Source organism: Neomonachus schauinslandi, chromosome 3 (assembly GCF_002201575.2).
Source record: "Neomonachus schauinslandi chromosome 3, ASM220157v2, whole genome shotgun sequence".
In the NCBI taxonomy this organism is placed as follows: domain Eukaryota; kingdom Metazoa; phylum Chordata; class Mammalia; order Carnivora; family Phocidae; genus Neomonachus; species Neomonachus schauinslandi.
Window position 1 is genome coordinate 87,853,376 of NC_058405.1, and position 18,486 is coordinate 87,871,861.

An 18,486-nucleotide genomic window follows, 5' to 3' on the forward strand; every position below is an offset into this window, starting at 1 on the left:
GGAAGGAAGGAAGGAAGGAAGGAAGGAAGGAAGGAAGGAAGGAAGGAAGGAAGGAAGGAAGGAAGGAAGGAAGGAATTAGTTCACACAACAGTACCCACATGTTTTTCCTTTTTCTATTTTGTACACAACTGACTTTTCAGGACATTGCAAAATGATACCATTGAATCTAGACATATCTCATTCAAACATGATTTTATGTCATTCAGTTTGAAGGTAAACTTCATGTATTAAAGGCTCTCAAGAAAACCGAATCTGGTTTTTTGTTTTTTTTTGTTTTTTTTATGTACATTGGATAGGAGGCTGTTTATCTAGAAAATTCTAAGAGAGGACTATTTCATCTAACTCCAGGAAAATTAATGAGAAACATAAGGATTAATTTTTTTTTGTTAAATGTGTTAAAAAAATCAACTGGCAAAGTGTATTTTGAGTTTTTCCCCAAACACAAATGTTTGAAAAATATTTTGAGGTATTTGACAAACAGAAAACAGAGCCAGATCCTCACTAAGAGGAATGACATAAAAATCATAGCAAGGACACCTCTGCAGTTATGGTCATTCTGCGAATAGAAAGCAGAGCTCACAGGGTGCCTGGGTGGCTCAGTCGGTTAAACGTTTGCCTTCAGCTCAGGTCACGATCCCAGGGTCCTGGGATCAAACCCCACATTGGGCTCCCTGCTCAGCAGGGGAGTCTGCTTCTCCCTCTCCCTCCCTCCCTGCTTGTGCTCTCTCTCTCTCTGTCTCTCAAATAAATAAATAAAATCTTAAAAAAAAAAAAAGAAAGAAAGAAAGAAAGAAAGCAGAGCTCAGGGCCACTTTCTTCCAGGCATAAGATGCAGGTGAGGGGAGGTGCATACACACTTCCAGTGTGTTTATTTGGAAACACAGATTGGTTACACTATTTATATATTAGCAAACAATTTGGATGTGATTCAGATCTTACATTTGCTTATACCCATCTTATCATCAGGAAACATTAGGTGAATATAGGAAACTGAACTCAGTCGAACTGAGCCCCATGGAAATAACTATACCCGTACACATGCCCACATCAAATACCACACCACATCAGACTTCGCAGCTATGCTAGGAGCCACACCTCTCTGCATCTGTAGTTAAACCATCTTCCAATTTCAGATAACACTCCTCACACTGCTTCCGATAGCTCACAACCCATCTGACACCCACCTCCACAAGCAAGTTTAAGATTTTTTTTAAGTACCATGTTTATTATAGCATTTAAGTATTCCTTAAACATATAGCATGTATAATGCCATGTTACCATTTTTTATTAGGTCCTTAGGATTATTTTAATATGTTGCCAGTGATGTTTGAGCTTTGTGCCCCTAACCTATGTTTCCCCTAAAGTAGGAATAGAAGTGACTGAATTATTTCAATTTAATTCAGTCCAAAAAAGTATTTATAAGGACATACTTTATGCTTGATCTTGGACAAGCACTGGGGATAGAATTGAGTAAAATTGAATCTCAGACCTCACAGAGCTCAGGGACCTTTGAGAAATAGAATAAATAAATAAATAAATAAATAAATAAATAAATAAATAAATAAATCTGATGAGAAGAATTTCACCATGGTTACACCCAAGCCAGTAAAATGGGGATCCAACTCTATAGACATCCAGGCAAGTGATCTGCTCCATCTCCTCCAGCCCTATGCAGTCTCCCTTTTCACAAGTTGCTGGCCTCAGGGAAAGATTAGCTTCCAAAGCTTCTTGGCCTCATGACCCCAATTGCCATTTTCCCCACTGGCCATTTCCTCTTCCAAATTGTTCCGTCCTTGTATCTCAGTTTATGGGATCAGTGCTTCCACTTTGGAAATTAGCAAACCCATTGTAAAAGATCTGTGCTAAAGGGAAGGTCCAGAGGAAATTGTTCAGGACTCCTCTCATCACAGACTCAATGCATTGCAAGAATGGCTTTTAGAGAACATAGGTGAACTTTTGTCCTATCCTTAAAAGTGAAAATAATGGGAACATTTCAAATCAGAAAGGAAGAAAGTCCTCTCCTCCCCAGCCAGTACGTAGCTCCCTCTGTCTTCTCAATGTCACCTAAACTGAGACTAGACCAGGCCTCTAATCAAATTAACCCTGGTCATTGGGAATTAAGAATTTGCCCGTATAACCATTCTAAATCCAAAAGTGTCCATTATTTTTAGACATCTGTCCTATTCTTAAAGCAGAAGAGAAATGATCTAGCATAAATGAGAACAGTTTATACATATTTTAATTCATGATTTGGGACCGTCAGGAATAGTGGAAATTATCAGGAAGGCTAGAGCTAGGAGCTCGTCATTCTAGATTGGTTTCTTCTCTTGCCTTGGTGACTCCACTTAATACATTCATATGTACTAAGCAGTATCTCCTTTGTCTGCAAAATCAAGACTGCCATCTCTACACATCCAGCCACAAAAATCGTCTTAGAACAGAATGAGAAGATATGGGAAAATATGGAGGAAAGCTCCCTTTAAAGGGTAAAGCACAGAATAAAACCAGGAAGCACTATAAGAATTGTCTAATATTTGCCATAATCAAGAACAACCTTTTCAACAATTTTATTTCTGAGACCTTGTCTCTATGTCACAATACCTGCTCAATAATTGATGTCACCGATAGCTCTTTTGCACTAAAGGTTGACAAAGGGCCAGATGAGAAGAAGAATATGAAATGGAGGGGAAACAGGGGGTGAAGAATCACCAGAGAGTGAGAACAATATTGCATGGGGCAGTCCTCCCACTCTGTGGATCGGCAGCCTTGCCGAGACTGGGCCAACATCACACCAAACACATGGCTGAGAAGGAAAGAAACAAAGCACCATCTGCTCCACCATTCCTGCAGGCTTTAAATAAGCAAACCCGTGTTGTCATTACATTTTAGGCACCACTCATATCTCTTGCCTTCTGACAGTGTGTCTGCACAACACTAAGTCCAACAGTCAGTTCCTCCAAAAGTGCAGTGGATGTTTATCTGTATTTACATGAGGAAAGAGGAGAGGGTGAAGAAACTCAGGTGGGCAGAGAGATGTCTGAAGTTTGGGGAAAACATACTAAGGGACTAAAGTCAGGCTTTCAAGAGGACACACAACCTGAGATAGACCTTCATAATTTTACTAGAATATCATTTTCCACACTTAATGGATGCATTGGCATAGTAGAATATTTTCAAAACACACTCTTAAAAAGCCCATGGATGGGGCTTGTCTTTAAAAGATATTTCACAGGGTTGCCCAGGTGGCTCAGTTGGTTGAGTGTTGGACTCTTGGTTTTGGCTCAGATCGTGATCTCACGGTCCTGAGATCAAGCCCCATATTGGACTCCACGCTCAGTGTCGAGTCTGCTTGAGATTCTCTCTCCCTCTTCCTCAGCCCCTCCCTCTCTTGCTCGGGTGCTCTGTCTGTCTGTCTGTCTCTCTTTCAAATAAATAAATAAATCTTTAAAAAAATAAAAGATTTTTTTTTGCAAAAAGGAGATAAAGTTAAAAGGCTATTATTAAAAAATGCAAACTCATGTGTGACTTATTAATTCTCCATTTTTCCTCAGCAGATAACCTTATTGTCATCTTTACTGTTTTCCTTTATAACGTAAAGGCCACTTCCTACTCCACCCCATGCCTAGGCAGATAAAAATCCGTGCCTATGGGTATGATGGAAAGTAGCTCAGCTATTTCTAATCAGTAACTGCTGAACAACACCATTCTTATTTGCAGATGACTTAGCCTTACATTCATAGACTAAGAGGATACCAAAACTCAAGGAACTCTGAAGTGGTGAAATTCAAGCCCTTCACTTTACAAATGAGGACCTCAGGGTTTAGGGAAATGATGAGTCTGCTCAGGATTATTCAGTTCACTGATGGACTAGCCTGGACCAAAGCTCAGATTTCCTTACTCCCAGATGGTGACCACTAGCTCAGAGTTACCTGTCATGTCTGCATAAGTCCGGTAATCATTATTATATTATTTTTCATAACATTTGATTTAATGAATAACTTTGTGCAAAAGGAAGGGCTGAGTTGCATCTCCTAGATAACAGAAAAAAAAAAAAAACAGTGAATAATAGCCTAGGATTTTCAGAAGAATTTGAATGTTTTCTCTGTTTTTCTTGCCTTCTTATTTCTTCCTTCAATATCAAAAAGAAAAAAAATAAAGGAAGGATTAAAAAATAAGAAGAGAAAAAGAAGTGACTTGTTTCATTATGAATATTTGTGTGGCTCCTCAAGTCAAGCATTTTACCTGATATTTTCAGTCTGAAGAAGTGGGGATTTTTTGTTCCTTAATATATATGTACAGTTAGGGGCGCCTGGGTGGCTCAGTTGGTTAAGCGACTGCCTTCGGCTCAGGTCATGATCCTGGAGTCCCTGGATCGAGTCCCGCATCGGGCTCCCTGCTCGGCAGGGTGCCTGCTTCTCCCTCTGACCCTCCCCCCTCTCATGTGCTCTGTCTCTCTCATTCTCTCTGTCTCAAATAAATAAATAAAATCTTTAAAATATATATATATATGTACAGTTATATACCAAAGGTCTTTTATCACATTAATTAAAAGGTAAAGGCACAAAGGAGAATTCTGAGTAAATATGGTATTTACACAGCTTTTTAGAAATTGTCATTAACTCTTTAAGATGATTCTACTTTAAGTATCATTTTTTTGTTACCAACATGTATTTTTATTCATTATTATTAAATTACCAATAGAGTAACAGATGGCCCCGAAGTTAAATTGTGAGTATCATCTTGATTACCACACTAAATTGTCTGTATATGGGGATTTGGAGCTTAAAAGATACATTTGTATTTATAGGTGAGATAAAATTCCTCTTAGCATTGCACACTTAATGGCCTACTTTGTTTAAAAGACATAAAGCATACATTTTGTGTAGTGCCTACAACAGTGCTTAGAAGTGACAACTCATGCTTTTACCTTCATTTATTTTTCCCCTTGTTTCCTATAATTTCACTTAGTAAACGACAAAAATAAATACTCTAATATTACTCTTGAATCTGACTCAGTTCCCATTTTCCACCATGAAATCCTAAAAAATAAATCATTTCATAATGAACAGAACAAGAAACATGGTTCTCTAAAATGAGTCATGAAAGAAGGTTAAACCTTCTCTGTCCTGACATCCATCTCCAACTTAATGCAGCCTCTGCCTTTTGAAGACCTGCTGAATACACATGGTTGTGCTCTTTGTTGTAAGAAGACAAAATTAAAGTCAAAAGCACAGATCCTGAGCTCAAGAAACCAAGCATCTACTTTGGGTTGAAAGATAATCCATATATATATATATATATATATATATATATTTTTTTTTTTTTTTTTTTTTTTTTAAGAAGCTCCTTATGTTTACGAACAATTCCATGCAAAAGACCTTTGACTTGGGGTCCAGGAATCCTGGGCTCTCTTTTACCTTCACTGTGAACATGCTCTCATTTTACCTTTCTTTGTTTCAGATTCCTCAACTGTAAATGGCAGGGGTTACTGTTCATTTGTTCAATCAATAAACCTTAACTGAGGCACATTCTTGGCATCTGAGTGTCTGTCAGGCTTTAAAGGTAGTAAAGGCAATTATAGCAAATTCCTCAAACATGGGGAGATGCGCACTCCACTTGCTGTGCTGCACTGGTGATTGGTGATGGATGGGGCCCAGCAGGCTGCACGAGCTTCTAGGAAGAGAGGCTAAGTTCTGTCTAGGGATTGACAAGAGAGCTCTGGGATATTTTCCCACCTTAAAAGCAATTCTATTCACAATTGTATGTTAGATTTGATTTGGAGGTACTGTCGTTCAATTGTAAGTGGCTTGCTAGGATGATGTCATAATCAAACCCAGTAAGTATACCAGCAAGGCAGCAGTGTCAGCCTCTGGCACAGCTGTCTGTCTAGGATGTCAACAAGAGAGAAACCATCGTTCCTACTGTATGGATGAGGCAGCCACAAGGGTTTTCGTCCATTTAACACTCTAGTCAATGTCTACGCTGGGCTTTGAACCGAGGTCGGTTGGTGTGATTCTTTGCATATTGTCTGTTTGAAAATTGGCTTCCAATCCCTAAAAATGACAGCAGGAATGCCTCCTAGATGGGCAGGAGCGAGTCCTCCATTTGACTGTCTTATGTGAATTTAGCCCTTCTTGGATTTTTAGGAACGTCCCTACATGAATGTCCCATAATTAGCCCAAACTCAAAATACCCCTCGAAATATGTTTTTCTAAGTTGTTTTCCTCTCATATTACTCCATTTCACCCCCAGACTGGCACTGATGGATTTTTTTTATTCTCAGTTTAGGAATATTGGGTTCACAATTGAACACTTTATTTTTCTATTCTAACCTTAAATAGATTTTATCAATGACTTAATCTAACTGAAGAAGTGTTTCTTAAGTCCCTCGTATGTGAGGCATATGATATACATACTAATCATGGGGTGATGTAAAGCATACAAAGCATCCGGTAGAGCAAGGATATTATTTTACTCTAGCACTTAGTGTCCAGTACTACATTTATGTTCAATATTTGTTGACTAAACTGTTGAAAGAAAGATCTCTCAGATTTGCACTCATTTTTTTTTTTCCTCTCGCTTGGCCACTACTTGATCCCATATCAGGTTTTTTGAACAACATGTTACAATTTTTGCAACCACCTTCCCAGTTTACCACTTGTGTCTATCCTCATTCGGTCATCAGTTCTAAACCCCTCTTTTCAACGTGTTTCTCTCACCAAGCCCTACTAGTATGTTAGCCTTAAATTTGGCTTCCAGATGTGGCATCACAAAGATGAAGGAACAAAGAGAGTGTTTTGAGCACATAAGAGGTCCCAGCTGAGCATAAGGTCAGGGGTCACAGGCTGGTCAAAGAATCAGAAACTGAGATCCAGTCAGCAGAGTCAAGAGTAAGAAGCCTGTTGCTGAGATCAGCTTCCATCAGACACCAAGAACCATGACCCCCAAAAGCATGACTTGTGGTGTCTAAATTCAAATATGTTGAAGTTATTGAACCTTTAGGATTATGAATGCTGCTTCATAGGGGAACTGGGTTAGCTAGAAGACATGAAATCTTTGATGGGTAGAAAAGGCAAGATTCATAAATAAAAAGGATTAGAAATTTCTTGAGTATGAGAAGCTGATATTGGTGACTAGATTATTCTTAAAAGCAAATGATAAAGAAAAGTGAAACTTTGAAATAATTAAATTTTACCTATTAAAAAAAAAGTCTAAATCCAACTTTGTTTCTATACACCCCTGTTCCTTTCTTCCCATCTGCAACTATCAATACGCCACACAGAACACACCTATCAACATTACACACAACTCACAACACACACACACACACACATACACACACATCATTACAAAGTGCAGTGTCAGTCAGGTTTGGAATTTATTGTGTTTTTAAGTAAAGCTAAAAATTGAATGAATGGGAAATATAGAATGAAGAAGATTATGAAAATGGGAAAAATAAGATCAGAGGTTTAAAAATTAAAAGTACAGATTATGTCTTTTTATTTTAAAAAGTGCATTGCTTAAAGGATTATGCATGGAATATTAAGGTGAAGGAATGGAGACAACTGAAGAATTATGAAGATAGTGTTTCTGCCAATTCAGTGCTCAAATTTATTTTCTGGAGCTGTGTCTTTTTCAGTAGATATCTATTCTTTCTTTGAATACAATGAAGCTAAACTTCCAATAGCTACTCCTGATCCTGCATCAAGTAATTCTAAATTACACTGAAAATTCTGGTTACTACAGAAACCCTGATTTTAAAGTGCAGATCAATCAATCCTTAGACATTTGCAAAACGCTCTTCATCTTTAATGGGTATAGGCACAGAATTTCTAAAGGAAACACCAACATCTCTGTGTGTCATCAATCTGCTCATTGGAATTGAGGGAAAAGGCCTGATGAAAAAGATAGGCTTGGGTTGGAAATTGGCCAGCTGGCTGACAGCACAACCCAATGAGGTCAATGCCAACCATTTATGAGTGGATGGGATAAACATGGATAATGTGAACAAATATTGATCTTTATTGGTCTTTTAGATGAAAAAATAATGACAGCCCAGAGACAGAAGCAGTAGTCTTTCAAGATCATAATCTGGCTCTGTGTGTGTGTGTGTGTTTGTGTGTGTGTGTATGTTCTTTCTGGACCAGTTGGAGACTGTAGTATATTTGGAAAGAGCCCAGACATTGGATTCCAGCCCAGTCTGAATTCAGATCCTGACTCCACAGCTTACTAATTATATGTCCTTTGGGATGTTATTTAATCTCAGTCTCCTCTATGTATAATGGGGATAATAAGTATACACAGGCTTGTTATGAGAACAAAAAGAGACAATTTGTATAAAATATTTAACCCAGTGGTTGGCACATGGCTGTATATGTGTTCACTCCTTCACTTGCTGTCACTCTTTCTACCTCAGATTCAAGCTCACCCTCTCCAGTTGCAGTCATTGCATTTGAAAAATGACATTTTTTTACGCTTTATTATATATTTTGGACTTTTCCCATCAAGATGGTTTTAACACTGCTTCCTTATCAGCATTTCAGGGCTCTTACGATAATTCTGTACCAAGAGCTATTCTGTTTATGCATTACTTATGCTCCAAGACCAAACCCAGTACACTTTCTAAGTTTTATCACTTTTTTTTTCTTGCATTCAATAACAATTCTTAAGCACAATGTGCCAGGCATCATGCTCTCTGGTCCATTATACTGGTGAGTCTTTTTTTTTTTAAGATTTTATTTATTTATTTATTTAAGAGAGAGACAGAGAGACAGAGACAGAGAAAGCATGAGCAAGGGGAGGGGCAGAAGGAGAAGCAGCCTTCCCGCTGAGCAGGGAGTCTGATGCTGTGTTTAATCCCAGGACCCAAGGATCACGACTTGAACTGATGGCAGATGGCAAACACTTAACCAACTGAGCCACCCAGGTGCACATATACTAGTGAGTTTTAAGAGGAACATGAAGCACAGCTCTTAGATAACATTACAAAGGATGGGGCTGTAGAAAATGTTTGGATTTCTTTCTGGTCCTTATATTTGACTTATTTTTTAAAAAATTAGACATATTAAAAAATGGTCCTGCCATGTTTGTGCTTTTAGATCAGAAGCTTAAAAATGTGAAAACACTGCTCTGGGCAAGAGAGTCTCCCCAGTTTGTATTTCGGAAAGTTTGTTCTGGTATCAGCATAGAGAATGGAGCATGTTTGTACATGCATGTCCGGGGTAAGGATGGGTGCAGAGTAGTGAGAGGGGAGAACCAATCAAGGCCTATGGAAAGAGTAAAGAAGAGATAATAGGGGCCTGAACTAAAACAATGGCAATTGGAATGGAGAAAAAGTAAGGAAATTGAGGTATATCATATATGAATCATCATTGCTTGGTGCATTGAAAGGGAAGTAAGAATAAAGGATAACTTCAAGGTTTCTGGTCTCAATGACTATCTGCTTTGTCATTCTAGAGACATGGAAGCTTACAAATCAGTTTCTAAAATTAACAAATTTAAATCAAGGAAAACGGAGATGAATTTCCACACATTAAAATAATTTCCAAAGTAGAGTTAACACCCTTCATCTTCTTTTTCAATAAATGTAATAAATAGTGTCATGGGAATAATACAGACACACATACACACACACATATCACATGGCAAGTCATATAATGTTATAAAGTGACACATCAGTTGTCCAAAGAGAGAACTGAGCAGTGAGTACTATGTTCAGTAAAAAAGAAACATCATATTGACCTGAGATAGTTAGTTCCCTCATGCTTTCAGAATACAATTCTAGTTCCTTGCCTCTCTATATCCATTCATAATCAGACTGTTGGTTATTTTATCTCCTAGCACTCCTTATTTCTCAGTCTGTGCTCGAAATTGCCAATTTCTTGATATCTTTCTGGACATGTTGTGCCATACTTCTGTGCCCTTCTATATGTGACTTTGTCCTGAATGCCCTCCACATCATCTTCCTCTTGCCCACCCCTCAACTCCTGTTCCCTGCACAGGATGCAAATGCTCCCAGAGTGTTCCTTGATCTCTTCAGGCAGAGAGAAGTGCTTCCTCCTTTGGGGGTCTTTTATATCTTATACTCCACCTCAGTAGGAGGACCTAGCACAATGTTGGGCTTTTATTTTGATGATATTTTTGCACCTGGGGCGTCAAGCTCTTTGAGAGCTGGGACCATGTCTTACTTCCCATCCTCATTGCCTTTCACAGTGATGATCACAGATCAGTAGTTCAGTAATTATTTGTTGAATAGAATCTTAGATAAATGAAGGAGAGTCTTAAATCCAGATTAAAAATCTGAGTAGAAACTGGGCAGCTTTCTAAAATGGGAAATGTCTGGGCAACAGTAAAGACTTTCCCCAAGTCATATAAGGGAGTGAAATCAAAACTGAGTGCTTGAAGAGAATTTTGATAAGATCATCATTACTGGGCACCTGGGTGGCTCAGTTGGTTAAGCGACTGCCTTCGGCTCAGGTCATGATCCTGGAGTCCCTGGATCGAGTCCCGCATCGGGCTCCCTGCTCGGCAGGGAGTCTGCTTTGCCCTCTAACCCTATCCCCTCTCATGTGTTCTCTCTCATTCTCTCTCTCTCAAATAAATAAATAAAATCTTTAAAAAAAAGATAATCATTACTATTTTTATATGTGTGTGATTTTCAAATACCCTTTTTAATTAATCTTTGGGAAAAAAAATGTCTCAAGCGAGTAGGACAGCCATAAAGTTGGCCATCTAACAGGTGAGAAGCACAGTTATCAATGACACACAAGTGTTAGCTGGGAAGACAAAGACATCTCTCCAAAGTACTTGTTCTAGCCTCAAACATCTCCACCACCCCAATGCTGCTGGTAAAGAAAGCAAGGTTTGGAGACCAGTAAATATGGAGGGGAGCCTGACTGTGTAAGTCCAATGAATGTGGAAGTATCGAGTAGAATAAAAACATTACTGCTGTGGGTCACATCACCCTGCCTGTCCATTTGGTTGTTCTACAAACTTACTTGGTACATTTAGACAAATCCTTTCCCTCCCTGGAAACTGGTGATGGAGATGCTTATTCTCCACAGGGAGATTGTGACAAATTAGGATTTTTAGACAAGCAACAGAGAAAATAATGCTTGGCAGATAAAAGTGCTCAATTAATGGTAACTATAACATTATAATTATCCAGTAAGTCCCTATATGGATTTTGAGTAAGGAAATAATGTTTAGAGAATGCATAAACTTGAATCCTAAAATTTTTTGAAGTGAAAATACTTCCAGTTTTCAATGATTATCCCCCTTATTTTATCACTAAGCCTCTCTTAATATTGCTTTTAGCATTTGAGGATGGGAACTAGGTAAGGGTGGCCAATAAACTGGCATTAGTGGTCCCTGCTTACCAGCTGGTTCCCTTTAATTGATGATGGATGGCTCTACCTTATGTGTTTATTCTCTTCTAAATATAATTTTCTCACTGCAAAGGAGGGAACCAAGCAGAGTTCAGAGCTAAGTCTCAAATCTGGCCCTTTTGTCTTTGCTACCCTCTGTACTCTATCACTCATACAAAATATATCCAATCTACAGCAGTAGAGAGAAAATTTTCATTTATTATATGTAGACAGATATTAATTATTCTGAGCCCCTCAGATTACCAGATTTCAATTTTGGAAATGCTATCTTTTGTATAACTCAATAAAAATCCTGGATATAATTTACTGGATCAAAGTGTGGTGTGCCATTTGTTAAAACATCTCTAGAAAATGTTTGCTCATCAGAATACAGAGAAAGGGGTAGGTTCCAATAGACAATCCATTCTACCAATTGTTTTTTGTGGTCCAGAGAGCTTAACCATTTGATACCAAATATGATCTGATCCTGCAGGACTCTATGAGATGACCTACCAGGCACTCAAATATAATGATTTTTTGAGACATTTCAGGCCTCTAGATAATGATTTTTTTGGGGACAGGCTAAAAATAAAAGCTTGTTCCAGGCAAAATGCTTCAGCATGTTCTACTTTTCCTTGTAAAATGCTCTTCTTGCTCATCCTGACTTAAAATTGTGACTCTTAAGCAAATGTTGGCTGTAGCTATGAAGACATAAAATGCTATAAATGTTATATGGACATGTCCAGGTATTTGGTGCTGTAATTTAAAAGCATCAATAAAATTTGAGTTGTATTCAGAGTTTGCAAATCTGTCACGGTCAGATGAGTTCAATTTCCATTTTTCCCATACCCAACCCTTCAAATTATGCATGAACAGATTAAAAATAGCAGGAAAATACATTGTATTGTGTTCACTAAATATCTCCCATTTTGGAGGAAATCTTTAGCAGTCAAATAACATGAGAAAAGACACACTGGAAAGCAATTATAACCCTGGGAAAATTTCATTTCATTGCTCAAGACAGAAAGTGGTATATTTCAAAACTGTGAGCAAAGATTAATGGAGATGAAGGGAATGGTAAGTGGCCGTGAACCAAGACATTTAACTTTAATGTCATTGCAAAACATGAGAAGTCATCATTTCAAGACTCAATAACCTCAAACTGAAATGCATTCTTTGCTATTTTTCCTTCCTTCCCCTCCCCCAACATTGTACTCTGCAAGTTGAATGGGTCTGACAAGGAGTTGGTTTGAAAGTGAAGGGTTCTTTTCCTGAACAAGGTTAAGTTTAGCTTTTATGACAGCACAGCCTGGAAATCTCCTGCCAAACATTTCCTGCGGGCAAGAAGGCAGAGGATTTTCAGTTTCTCTGTCAGCTTTAGCTCTATCTCAAGTGGTTATGAGTCAAGTCTTGGAAGAGAAAAGACAGAATGAAAAAAAATAAAACCTTTAATGCATAGCATTGGTCTGAGAGTTCCAGACAGAATTTTTCAAGTGCATTTTGATGAACTGGGTCACAGAGTCTAGTTCCTTAGAGTCACTATGATGTGCGAGGAAGGCATTCTGGTTTGTTTAAATGGAATTTTAATTGGGAAGTAAATTTAGTGTACTAAGAAAATGTGAATGCATGCCATTTGATACTAAATGCTATATTTGCCACACAGACTTGGACTGAATCTATATGAATACTGACAAGTTGAAAAAATTTAGTCATTTTTTCATGTTTAATATGTACTGATGTTTGGACTGGATGGTATTTTTTTTTTTTTCCTGCTGTGTCTGTGCCTTCAAAACAGTTGGACCCTGATGGAATTCTACTTTGGTCATTTACCTGAAGTACTTAACCCCATTCCAGCATCCTCATGGTTTCTCTGGCCTATTACAGTCCAGGTGTCTGCTTTTGATTTCCTGGGGTACTACTCCCTGGAATAGATCCTGATTCAAGATCAAACTCCCAGATCTCTGATGCCACACTTGGGTCGAGAAAGCACTAGGACACAGGTGACCTCTGTCTTGTAGCTTGATCTCGTTTTACTATTTCATGTAACCACCCCCACTGGCTGATTTGGACCTCTGGAATCTATCTAACACAGAGAGGGAGCTTGGCAAAGCTGTCTCACCCCATGGTGGAAGAAAAAAGAATGATAGATGAATAGAAGGGAAGATTATCAGCATGGAAAAGTTATATGGATAAAGTTTCCTTTCCTATCACAAAGTGCCTTGCAACATAGGCCATCTGCATGCTGTTCCAGTTGCTGTATACCAGCATTACAACAGAACATACTACTTATGGAATTCAGACAACAGCACACTGTGACATAAATTACCTCATTGCTTCCTCCTAATACTAATTATGAATTATGAATTATTTTCCTGGTTTAATAAGGAAGTAATTTCAGAGTATTTAAGTAACTTGCCCAAGGTCACAGAGCTTTGATGGGCCTAAATCTGTCCAGTGACTGCTAGCACTAACTATCTTATTACCATCCTGCAGAATTAACCCAGGACCCTTCAATTCATTGTGTTCATTTTTCCTCAATATCTTGACCAAACTTGGAATCTTGGAATCTTTAGAAAAAATACAAATGATCTTTACATACACTCTGCCAAATGCTATTACAACACTTATGAGAGTATATCCAAACCAAAAATTAACTAAATCAGTAGGCATATGTAAAGGTCCACTACTAAAACTTCCTCAGGAAGACCTCATCCAAGTCCCTTTCGGAGGTTCTATTACCTGGAATTTAGAGTTATCCTGGTCACACCCACAACTATATCCCCAGGGTCTACAGAGCCAACTGGACACACCGAGGAGGTAAAAGGAGACTGATTACTGACTTAGAGTGAGGTCCACTCTACTGCTTCTGCTCCTGGCAGGGCAACTAACTGGTTTCACCCTCTTGAAATTTAGAATTTTTGTCTTCTGTGACAGCTCAAGATATAAGTCCTCCTGCTGTCCTGAACTTTCTTTTTTTTAATTATTATTTCTTTTTCAAATATAATCTCTCCATAGCAGTTAATGCCTTCTTTTTTTAAATTTTATTTTATTATGTTATGTTAGTCACCATACAATACATCATTAGTTTTTGATGCAGTGATCCACGATTCATTGTTTTCAAATAACACCCAGTGCTCCATGCAGTACGTGCCCTATTTAATACCCCTCACCGGGCTAACCCATCTCCCCAGCCCCCTCCCTTCTAAAACCCTCAGATTGTTTCTCAGAGTCCATAGTCTCTCATGGTGCATCTCTCCCTCTGATTTCCCCCCTTTCATTTTTCCCTTCCTTCTCCTAATATCCTCCATGCTATTCCTTATGTTCCACAAATAAGTGAAACCATATGATAATTGACTTTCTCTGCTTGACTTATTTCACTTAGCATAATCTCCTCCAGCCCCATCCATGTTGATGTAAAATTTGGGTATTCATCCTTTCTGATGGCTGAGTAATATCCCATTGTATATATGAACCACATCTTCTTTATCCATTCATCTGTTGAAGGGCATCTCGGCTCTTTCCACAGTTTGGCTATTGCGGACATTGCTGCTATGAACATTGGGGTGCGTATGGCCCTTCTTTTCACTACATCTGTGTCTTTGGAGTAAATACCCAGGAGTGCAATTGCTGGGTCATAGGGTAGCTCTATTTTTAATTTTTTGAGGCACCTCCATACTGTTTTCCAAAGTGGCTGTACCAACTTGCATTCCACCAACAGTGTAAGAGGGTTCCCCTTTCTCCACAACCTCTCCAACATTTGTTGTTTCTTGTCTTGTCAATTTTTGCCATTCTGACTGGTGTAAGGTGATATCTCAATGTGGCTTTCATTTGAATTTCCCTGATGGTTAATGATGATGAACACTTTTTCATGTGTCTGTTAGCCATGTGTATGTCTTCTTTGAGAAGTGTCTGTTCAAATCTTCTGCCCATTTTTTGACATGATTATTTGTTTTTTGGGTGTTGAGTTTGAGAAGTTCTTTATGATCTTGGATCCAGCCCTTTATCTCTAGTGTCATTTGCAAATATCTTCTCCCATTCTGTGGGTTGCCTCTTTGTTTTGTTGATTGTTTCCTTTGCTGTGCAGAAGATTTTTATCTTGATGAAGTCCCAAAAGTTCATTTTTGCTTTTGTTTCACTAGCTTTTGGAGATGTATCTTGAAAGAAGTTGCTGTGGCCAATGTCAAAGAGGTTACTGCCTATGTTCTCCTCTAGGATTTTGATGTCCTGAACTTTCTGACCTCCACAGGAGTTTACCTTTGCTTTTGAGGATCTTCCTATACAACATGGCTGTGGACCCTCAGATTCTGTCTGCCGGCTTAACCAGAAATATGGCACACAAACTCAGCTCCTGAACTGGCCCTTCTCTTTCTTCTAGAGTCCAACCACGTGACCAGCAGGTTCCCACTCACAGACCTGCATGACAGGTTTTGTGCTTTAACTTTATACTACTGAAGAGATACTAACATGAAACCAGCATGTAAAAATCAAGCCTTTCTTCTGAAAGCTTTAAGGATGGCCACTGAATCACTTTTGTGAGGCCTCAGTGACACTCTCACAATCCATTTCCAGTATAGCTATAATGGGATTTGAATTATCACTGTAACAGTCCTCTTGAGAATAGAAAACTGGGAGAAGCCTTAGTCCAGAATTATAGGGACATTAATTAAATAATAGAATACATCCTTCTCCCTTGATTTGAAAAAGTTTTAAATGATTATATTAATATTTTTCATATTAGCTATCTCTGGAAATTTAGAGCTTACACATAATTATATGAATATTTGAATTAGAATCAGACGGTTTTATGTTACAACATAGATCTTTAAGATATGCTTCAATAAGTTTCTTTTCCTAAATGGATCAGACCTGGGGGAGCCTGGGTGGCTGAGTCATTAAGCATCTGCTTTCGGCTTGGGGTCTTGGTCCCAGGATCCTGGGATTGAGCCCCGCATAGGGCTCCCTGCTCAGCAGGAAGCCTGCTTCTCCCTCTCCCACTCCCCCTGCTTATGTTCCCTCTCTCTGGGTGTCTCTCTCTGTCAAATAAATAAATAAAATATTTAAAAAATAAAATAAATGGATCAGACCTCAAATATGCAAACACTGTTTTGGGGGCAAAGGGAAAGGAAAAGAGAAAACAATATTCATGATGAGACTAATGGGCTGAGTCTACAGTTCTTTGCCAATTTTGGTAACTCAGATGAAACAATACTATGGAATATGGAATGTGTCCTAAAATACTGCTTCTGTAAAACTATATAATAGACTTTTGAGAACAAATCCAAGTATGCAAAATCCTAATCTTCTGGATCAATTTCAAATACCATCCCTGAATATACTAATTGAATTCTTGTTCCCTGCTTTGGAACCAGGCTATGGGTAGCTCCTGTCACTTACTGCTACACATGATAGTTACTGTCACCCCAATTAGATGTTCAGCCTCAGATAGAGACCTACGCATGCCGCTGTGCTCCAGCCTAATGGTGAGCCCCACGGGGGACGGGTATCGTGTAAAAGGAACAGTGTTTCAGATGTATGCCCTTGAATAATTTATTTAACCTTTACGAACTTTGTTTTCTTTGACATAAAATGAGATGATTACCCTTTTTTAGTGTGATTGTTTTGAGGAAAATTAAATGTGGTAACATATAAAGGACTTCATTTATTGTAAGGATTTGGTAATTGCTCATTCTTGTTCATTTCCAAAGGCAATTATGGTCAAATATCTCCTGATTACTTGATTGATTAATATTTTCATAATTATAAATTGGGACACTTTAATCATGTTTGTATTTTTTCTTGGCTAGGTTTATAAGTAGTGCACCTACTTAAGAGAGGGCTTTAGAAGGCTCTCCCTGAAGATTTTTATCTGTCATCCCGATTTAGTTATCTTTAAAGACTATTATACCAGTGCCAGATACTGTTTTGCACTCTGATGTCATATAGAAAGATGAGATACATGTCTTCATTTCTGTAGGCTGATGACCTATGGAAAACATATGCCTACACTCTTTCCTCCATGACTAATAAAAAAGATATGATATGGTCTCTTCTAGAGGAAGAATGGGCTGAAAGATGTTTCAAGAAATACATGGACCTATGTATTCATTGGAAGAGGAGGAACTTAAAAATTGACCAAGATAAATTGTTTCACATAGAATTGCACAGATATCTCTGGGTTTTTGTCAAAATTTATCAAAATTTTATCCAAAATTTATCCCTCTCCCTTTCTTCCTTCAATTCTCATAGACTTAAGATAAAGGTATTTCTTGATTTGCTTGGCACTACAACTAACATTAAACAGTACACTAGCTTTTAAGAGAAGATAAAAAGTAGTAATACAAAATGACTTTTTTGACTCATTTTCAAATGATTGCTGTAAAGAGCCAAGCATTCCAGGGGCACCTGGGTGGCTCAGTCGGTTAAGCGTCTGCCTTCAGTTCAGGTCATGATCCCAGGGGCCTGGGATCGAGCCCCGCATCGCATCATCGGGCTTCCTGCTCAGCGGGAAGCCTGCTTCTCTCTCTCCCTCTGTCTGCTGCTCTGCCTACTTGTGCTCTCTATCTCTCTGTCAAAAAATAAATAAAATCTTAAAAAAAAAAAAGAGCCAAGCATTCCAAAATGTAAGTGAATCTATATTTAACTCAAATCTCTCCTGATCATCGCCCTATAGCAAATCACTCAGCAGCTCCACAGCCCCTCCCACAAAAAAAAAAAGAAAGAGAGGAAAGAATGAAGGAAGGAAGGAAGGAGGGAGGGAAGGAGAGAAGGGAGGGAGGAAGGGAAAAAAGGAGGGAGCGAGGGAAGGAAGGAAAGAATAAAAGAAACACTAATTTTCCAGACATAAATTTTCTTAGAAACTTCTCAATTTCAGGATCATTTGGAATATGAATAGTTTTATTTCTAAGCCATGCTTGTCTACTCTCAGCACTCATGAAGGAGAAGTCCAGGAAAGGGAGAAAAACGAAGCATAGAAGGTCACCACCTATGTCTGTAGACAAAATAGATGCTGAGAAAAGTGTTGATACTGCATGGACTGAATCCGAGGGCTTTTGGCCTCAGAGAAGGTTCAGCTTGAAGAGAGCCCTGCTCCACAGGATGGATGGAGAGGGATCCTTAAGA

The 18,486-nt window shown here is 38.5% G+C and overlaps 1 protein-coding gene across 2 annotated transcripts in view; it reads right to left on the reverse strand.

The window, feature by feature from the left end:
- CNTNAP5 (contactin associated protein family member 5) overlaps positions 1-18,486 on the reverse strand; it is an 820,459-nt gene that overhangs the window by 642,637 nt on the left and 159,336 nt on the right. The window lies entirely within an intron of this gene.